Source organism: Mytilus edulis, chromosome 11 (genome assembly GCF_963676685.1).
Source record: "Mytilus edulis chromosome 11, xbMytEdul2.2, whole genome shotgun sequence".
Classification (NCBI taxonomy): domain Eukaryota; kingdom Metazoa; phylum Mollusca; class Bivalvia; order Mytilida; family Mytilidae; genus Mytilus; species Mytilus edulis.
In genome coordinates, this window is record NC_092354.1 from 78,594,884 (window position 1) to 78,603,914 (window position 9,031).

Sequence of the window (9,031 nt, forward strand, 5' to 3'; positions counted from 1 at the left end):
GTGTTCGGTCACAAGTTGTCTTATTTTTGATATTCAAATACGGCGATTAGTTATTCTTTTTATTACATTGGCAAATGGCCTTATTTTTATGAAAGTAATGTAGAAAATGTAAGGAACTATATCTTTTTCCTACGCATTGACAATTTGTTTTGATCCGACGTTATCGACGTCTTGACAACACCTATTGTTGTATGACGTCAGAGAGTGAAATAACCACGTTTATTTCACATGTGAAATTATCGGTTTTTATCTAACTGGGAAATCAATGTAATTCATTGCAACCAATGTAATAATGATTTTTGTTGAGCCTGCAACTTTTGTTGCAGAAAGCTCGACATAGGGATAGTGATCTGGCGGCGGGTACGGCGGTGGCGGTGTTATCTCACTTTTTAAAAGCTATATATTTTAGAAGGTGGAAGACCTTGATGCTTAATATTTTGTATACAGATGCCTCATGTTACGAAGTTTCCGTCAGTCACATGTCCAATGTCCATGACCTCATTTTCATGGTTCAGTGACCACTTGAAAAAAAAGTTCAGAATTTTTGTAACGTTGAATTCTCTCTTATTATAAGTAATAAGATAACTATATTTGGTATGTGCGTACCTTGCAATGTCCTCATGCCCGTTAGACAGTTTTCACTTGACCTCGACCTCATTTCATGGATCAGTGACCAAGGTTAAGTTTTGGTGGTCAAGTCCATATCTCAGATACTATAAGCAATAGGGCTAGTATATTTGGTGTATGGAAGGACTGGAAGGTGTACATGTCCAATTGGCAGGTGTCATCTGACCTTGACCTCATTTTCATGGTTCAGTGGTTATAGTTAAGTTTTTGTGTTTTGGTCTGTTTTTCTCATACTTTATGCATTAGGTCTACTATATTTGTTGTATGGAATGATTGTAAGGTGTACATGTCTAGCGGGCAGATGTCATCTGACCTTGACCTCATTTTCATGGTTCAGTGGTCAAAGTTAAGTTTTTAAGTTTTGATCTTTTTATCTAATATTATATGCCAAAGGTCAACTATATTTGGTGTATGGAAATATATTATGATCTATATGTCAGTCCCGCAGGTTTTATTTGACCATGACCTCAATTGCACGGTTCATTGGACAGTGTTAAGTTTTTGTGTTTTGGTCTACTTTTCTTAAACTATAAGTAATAGGTCAACTATATTTGTTGTATGGAAGCATTGTTAGCTGTACATGTCTGCCTGGCATGGTTCATCTGACCTTGACCTCATTTTCATGGTTCATTGGTCTTTGTTTAACTAACTTTTATAATGTTAAGCTTATGTGACAGTTGTAATAATGCTTTATACTTAGGACTATCAACATAATATCAATGATTAGTAAAGAAGGCGAGACATTTCAGTGTGTGCACTCTTGTTACCCTTTTGGACTGACTTGATATCTAAATGTTCCAAGACTTATCACTACTTTTTTGATACACAAAATATAGTGCATTGATCATAACATTCTATACATCTTATCCATGAATATTTCCAGAAATTTATCGATGTAATATATAAATGCTCAGATATTCAAGGCACATAATGATGTCACACCTGTCAAGAAAATTACATAACTTTTGCAAGGTGCAAGAATCTAATAACTGTTAAAAAAGTAAATGATGTAATTGTTAAAGCCATCTTTAAAAATTGGATTTATATTCCTTTGTCTAGAATTACTGTTAAATCAACTACAACCAATGGTTTAAACAATGCAATGTTTAATGTTACTTTGCACTGATAAATTGAAGCAATCTTTACCCTCAGTGCTTACAAGCACTTTGATTACTCGAAAATGGCTATTGTTGAAGATGCAGGTGAGAGAGACAGGTTCTGTAGAGCCTGTAGTTTTTGGTTAATTTTGAATTTTACAAAAATTGGCATATGCATTGTATTTTATCTGGGACTTTTACACTAACATTCATAAATTTGAAGACTGCCACTGAATATCACATAATTCACACTATCATTTTGCCTTCCTAAATAACACAAGGTAACGGCAAAAGAAGTGAAAGTTGCCACTTAACATCACATGGATCATACTGTTTGTGTCTTCCTAAATAACAAGGGAATGAATAAATGAATAAGGGCACCCTTATCCCCCTACTCTGGTATTGTCTTCCTGTTTAACACAAGGCAACTGCCAATGAAGTTAAAGTTGCCACTTGACATCACAAGGCAACGACCAATGTAGTGAAAGGTGCCAATGGATATCACATGGTTCATAATATGTATTGTATTGTCTTTCTAAATTACACAAGGCAACGAACAATGAAGTGAAAGTTGCCACTTCCAATTATGATTTGTCTTCCTAATTAACTCATGGTAACAACCAATGAAGCGAAAGTTGCCACTTCCAATTATTGTCTTCCTAATTAACTCATGGTAACAACCAATGAAGCGAAAGTTGCCACTGGACATCACATACATTGTTCATACTATGCATTGTCTTCCTAAAGCATACAAGTCAATGACCAATGAAGTGAAAATTGCTACAGAATATCACATAATTCATACTATTCATTGGCTTCCTGATTAACACGAGGACGTTAACAATCAATGAACTGAAGACTGCCACTGAACATTAAATATCCTGTCAAAATATTCATATTTCAGGACTAATGTTCCATTCCTTGATTTTGAATAAGTATGATGGTTTTTTAAAATAAGAATAAACCTACTGTTAATTTACTTATTTGATCCAGTTATTGTCTGATCGGTAAATAAATGCTGATTCAGCAAAAAGTGTTCCGAGCAGAATCAAAATATAAAGGAATTCTCTTGTCTGTATGTGAGCTCAGAAGTCTAGTTTTATTAATCGTGCATTGCTGTTCCAAGAGGTTTTTTTAAACGAATAGAAACTGGTAACACCTATTTCAGTTTGGCCTTTTATACTAGTACAGGATATATTTTTTATAAGTTGTTATTTACTTGATTTTAATTAGTTTTCAGTAACACACAAATCTGTGTTTTGTCTTTTAGTATGTTGTTGCAACACTCTCCGAGGTTAGGGGTTGTTGTGGGGGGGGCCTTTGGCACGCCAGTTAACATGTTTTACTAGCCATATTATTCTGCATATGCCTGTCCCAATTCATGAGCCTGTAATTCAGTGGATGTCGTTTGTTGCTGCTTACAATCAGTATCGTATAACTTTTCGTGAATTGTTTTGTTCATAAATCTGACCAGTAGTTTTTCTCGTTTAAACTTGTTTATACATTTGTCATTTCGGGGTCTTTCAAAACTTGGTATACGATATGGACTTTCAACGGTTGAAGGCCGTAGTACAGTGACCAATCTATGCTAATGTCTACTCCATTTAGTCTCTGATGGAGAGATATCTCTTCGGCACTTAAACCGCATCTTCTCATTTTTTTTATGTAATAAAACAATACTCTGACGAAAAGAAAAAGTTCACTAAAACTGAGACCACATTCATGTTTTTCGACACACAATTGGCCTCCCTAACAAAACAAATTGCCCTTATGCTACTGCTGACTTGTCCCTTTATTGTATAGATGAGGCACACTTAGGACTATAAGAAAAGTGAAAAGAAGAGACCGTCATCCTGAGCAGCACGACTGGTGTCACATGTGGAGCAGAATCAGCTTGCCTGATGTCACCCCTGGTTTTTGATAGGGTTCGTTTTGTTCAGTTTTTAGTTTTCTATGTTGTGTCTTGTGTACTGTTGTTTGTCTGTTTGTCTTTTAGTCTTTTGTTGTCATGGTGTTGACAGTTTATTTTCGACTAATGAGTTAGAATGTCCGTTTGGTATCTTTCGCCTCTCTTTTTAATTTCGTGATCCCATCCTGTGTATAATTCAAAATTAGATGAATTTTGCAATTATCTTAGTAAATGAACTTGAAATAAAGGTTAACACAGATGCAATTAACTCAACTTACATGTTTTCTTTAGTACCTGAACCTAATTTGGTTCATTTTGTTCCTTGGTCTGTTATTTTGTTCTGCTTGGGTTGTAAAACTATCATTATATTTTGCCAACTTTTGTACTGGTTTCTTGGAAACATGATACTTTCTCGTTACAGGCAAATAGAGATGATCTGCAACTTTAAGAAGGCAATAAATCAATGGGTAGAAATTCTTATACCAATTAATGGGTCGACCCATACGTACATGATGTGCACCTACTGTAGACTAAAATTTGTGTTTTTATCTTTATATCTCCTAATATCATCTCATTTAAGTAAGATAGTGGTAGATGTGAAATATATTTGTGACGGAGAAGGGATTTTCACATTATTATTTTATGAATAGGGCAGGGGAGTTCAAACCACAACCGGAGGTATAATATACCCACATTTATATGTTGTGCACCCCCCTTTTTTGGAATAAAGTGTTGCTGTCATGTATCTTGCGATTAAGCTACACAAAACACCTTACAAATATAGATTTATTTCGTCTTCAAGCCATTGATCCACTACTAAATTGTCTATTCTTCTTACCAGCACACTTGGTACAATTAAAAACCTGATAATAAATTGTTCAAATAAGGCCTTCGAAAATAGTGGAATTAATTACTTTTGGAGTGTCAAGAACTCGTTGGAAGTACTTGATAAATTGCATGCTAATATTGGTGATTTTAAATCTGTTCAAAGTTTTGATTTTTCTACCCTGTATAGTCATTTTTTAGTAGCAATAAACAAAAAAATTATCTCAATTGGACATGCTTTGATACTATATATGCCCTTGAATTTTTACTTGAATTTGCACCACTTATTGCAGACCTGTTTTTGTATTGCTATGAGTTACAATTTAAGACAAAGCAAAGGCCCATCGAAACAAATTTAATAATACTTTTAGATATTTGGATGATGTTTTGGCTCTCAATAATGACGACTTCAGCATGTATATTAAAGAAATTTATCCTGTTGAACTTACTTTAAATAAAGCTAATACTAACAATGACCACTGCCATTTCCTCGATCTTGATATCTATATCACTAACGGAAAGCTGAATACTAAAATTTATGATAAAAGAGATGATTTTTCATTTCCTATCGTTAATTATCCATTTTTAGATGGTGACGTACCCTTGTCACCATCTTACGGTGTTTATATATCTCAACTTGTACGATTCGCTCGTGTATGTTACAATGTTTTAGATTTTAACGAGAGAAATTTATGTATTACTGAAAAATTATTACACCGGTGTTTTCGATATCACAAACTAGTCAAAACATTTACTAAATTTTATCATCGGTATAAGGACATCATTCGTATATATAGCTCAACATGCAGACTTCTTATACTTTCAGGTATTTCACATCCAATTTTTTATGGAAATATTCTTTATAAAGCACAAAGGTGTCAGTATTAACCTCAAAAACTAACAAAACCTTTGAATAGACTTATTAAGAAGGGATATAGTTACGATACTGTTGTCAGGTCATTAAAGATTGCATATTTTGGCGTCTAACGGGAAGGATTGTGCCTGATGTTCATATGATGAAATCATAATCTTTCAGTCAGTTTAATTGAAGTCTGGAGCTGGCATGTCAGTTACCTGCTAGTAGTCTGTTGTTATTTATGTATTATTGTCATTTTGTTTATTTTCTTTGGTTACATCTTCTGACATCAGACTCGGACTTCTCTTTAACTGAATTTTAATGTGAGTATTGTTATGCGTTTACTTTTCTACATTGGCTAGAGGTATAGGGGGAGGGTTGAGATCTCACAAACATGTGTTGTACTGAATTTCTGCTGCTGTGTCTGATGACTTTTAGCGCCTGGTGTAAAACAAGAGAAAGTTCTAGTAAATATAGATGTTTATTTCTTGAAATCAGTAATCAAAGTGCTACAGATTTTACACAATAAAATAGCAAGTCTCACTTGATAATAAATTTAGAATTTCACAAATGAACTAAATTAAGGGACATAACTCTATGCAAATTTTAACTAATAAAATAAAACTTGCCCAAACTCTATTTTATCAAGTGAAACAGCTTTACAAAAATTTACGTACAGGTTAATGCATAATACAATATGTTAAATAAACCGAATCATTTCAACTAAAAAGGATATTTAATTTCAAATGTTTTGTATAATAATTTGTTGCTATGGAAACAATAAACCTTTAAAATTAATAAAATCATTGCCATACTATCTTGATATTTAAACGCATAAAATCTAATACCAAATACAATTTATTCTGAATAAATTTGTATGTAAAATAACTTTGCATAATTCTTAAACAGTAATAACTCTTATTGCAAAATATTAAAAATAAAGAATATACCCATGTTGCTTAGCAACAAACATGTAGTTGTTATAGTAAAATTGTGAATTGCCAAAGACAAAATTTTAATATAACACATGTTTAACCCCGCCGCATTTTTGCGCCTGTCCCAAGTCAGGAGCATTTGGCCTTTGTTAGTCTTGTATTATTGCGTAAACCCCTGAGGGTTTATTGCGTAAACCCCTGAGGGTTTACGCAGTATATATTGGACGAGTGATGTAGTCTTTCGGAACAGCGGATGTTAGTCGGAACACTTCTGGTCTTTCTATGACCACCTTTCAAATACATGCGCAATAGCTATGACCACCTTTCAAATGCATGCGCAATAGCTTACAAATCTGTTGAATATGCATTAGCATCTTAAGTTGCTATAGAGATATTTTACGTATGATCTGAAATTTATTATGATATAATATTTTCTTGCACACGATTACAAGCTGCTAATATTAACCTACATGCGTAGTATTTTAATTAGTCAAACGATGTAACCAGCTGTGTTTAGATATGAGATAAGATTTCATGTAAACAATGCGCTTTATATTCTGAACGAGAATAATTAAAAATAAAATCTTTAGAAAGAGTTTTAGTAGCATTTTATTTTAGATTTTACGTTTAGTGAAGATGTACATGTTGTAAAAAGCAAGCTATTTATTTTTTTATACTGAAATTAAAGGGAAGTCTTTCTTGCATATGATTAAATTACAGTTATTTTTTTTGGTTAAATATTGCAACTTTAATAAAAAAAAAATGGTTATTAAAAATAAAATTAAATAGATATTGAATATGAAAAAATAAAATATTGTGAACGAGAACAATTAAAAATAATATCTTTAAAAAAAGTATTAGCACTTTTTGAAATTTTACGTCTAGGATAGACCAAGGACATGGAAATATAATCATAAATACGTGCCTCAAATAGGTGTAAAAACGAGGATTTAAAAAAAAATCGTTTATTGAAAATAACGTTAAAATTAATTATGAAAGTTATGTCCGTATTTATTTTCATTAATATTGCAAATTTAAAGTTATTTTCTTTGTTTAAATATTGCAACATTATTTACTTCTTTTTAAAACAAGGAGGTCGCATAATAACCTCTGAATCCTTTTCGTCATTAAAATGCGACTGATAAGTATAGATATTCAATATGAAGGGGGGGAAATAACCGTGACTGAAATCTAAATCTAAAATTTATTTTAAAAAAATACACATTTGACCATGCAGATGTAAGAAATGATACTTCAAGCAATGAAACAACGAATTAAATGTGCCACTTTAATTACGACTGATAACCTAAAAATGAATCATGCATGCATTTTTAGCAGACTTAACCAGGTCGGCGATAAGATATCGAATATAAAAAAAGAAGATTGAGACAACTATCTGCAAGAAACCAAAATAACACAGAAATACAAACTATGGGTCACCGTACGGCCTTCAACAACAGGCAAAGCACGTACCGCATAGTCGGCTATAAAAGGCCCCGAAATGACAATGTAAAACAATCAGTCAAAAAAGAAAATTAACAAAGTCCGTATCATCGTATGCGTAACTTAGTTGCTCACCAGAGGAACTTTACGCAAGCGTTTAAACACGCGTTCCATAAGTTTGAAGTACGTCGAAATGCAAAGGTATACGCTTGGTGAACGCTTTTACTTCAGGAAAATTTTAATGGAACTTAAAAAAAAATCATTCAGCTCAAGCGTTTGTCAAACGTATATACATGTACCTGTAAACTGCACGCACATAATATACACGCTATACGAGCGTTGAAAACGCTACAGATAAGTTTTAGACACGTTAAGGGCACATTGCATACAAAAATACTCGTCGCCTTAAGGTAGCACTCCACAGTTAGAAAATAAAATTAAAAATGAGCCCCAAAATGTTTTATCATCTCCTATTCCTGGATTTTTAATACATTAACCTAACTGTTTGTGTTGTACATGTGCATATGTATGTAATCAGTATCTTCCATAGATTCAATTTTCCAAAGTTAAAAGGGTGAAAATCAATTCCTTGTATGTGTATCCATGGCAACATTCAGCATTTATTTACCATAAAATATTGCAAAAAGGGGGGTGAACATGTCATATATCCCCCCAAAATTTGGATCAAACTAGAATTTCAATGCCTTTGAGTGATACCTTTTTAGAAACTGTTTTCTTAAATCTTCCTAATGATCAAATAAAAAATGGGTGTCTTTCGCCTCATTTTTTCGTAAAATCCAATCACAAAGTTCGTGCGATAAAAAGTTGGAAAAAAACATTACAATAATTGCCGGACCAATGTATGGTATGGACATGCAAATACGGACTGTCATACAGAAAACAGCCTATATTACATACATTACATAACCTTGATGTTCATATAAACCCAATACAAAGGCTATTTAAATACTCAGCTATCCAAAAATGAATTTTATTGCACACTAGCTCTCATATTTAAAAAATCCACAGGGGCCAAAATGCGAAACTACACACCTATCTGTGGAGTGCTACCTTAATTAAGGTGAATTTTTTTCCCTCCTGCCTCAAATTTTTTTATGTTTTCTGTGTTCTACTAGTTGTTACGATGAAAATGGTACCTTAGTTTTTAAAATTGGTTCAGTAATAAAGATTTTATGAAGGTTAGCAGTTGGTGTTGAAACGCGACAAAAAGTGATTTTAAAATAAATGCTGGATCATAGTGAAAAACTTCAAGTCTGTCTCATTATAGGGGTAAATTTCTAAAACTTTTCCCTTTTTTTTATTTGAAATTATAAAATTG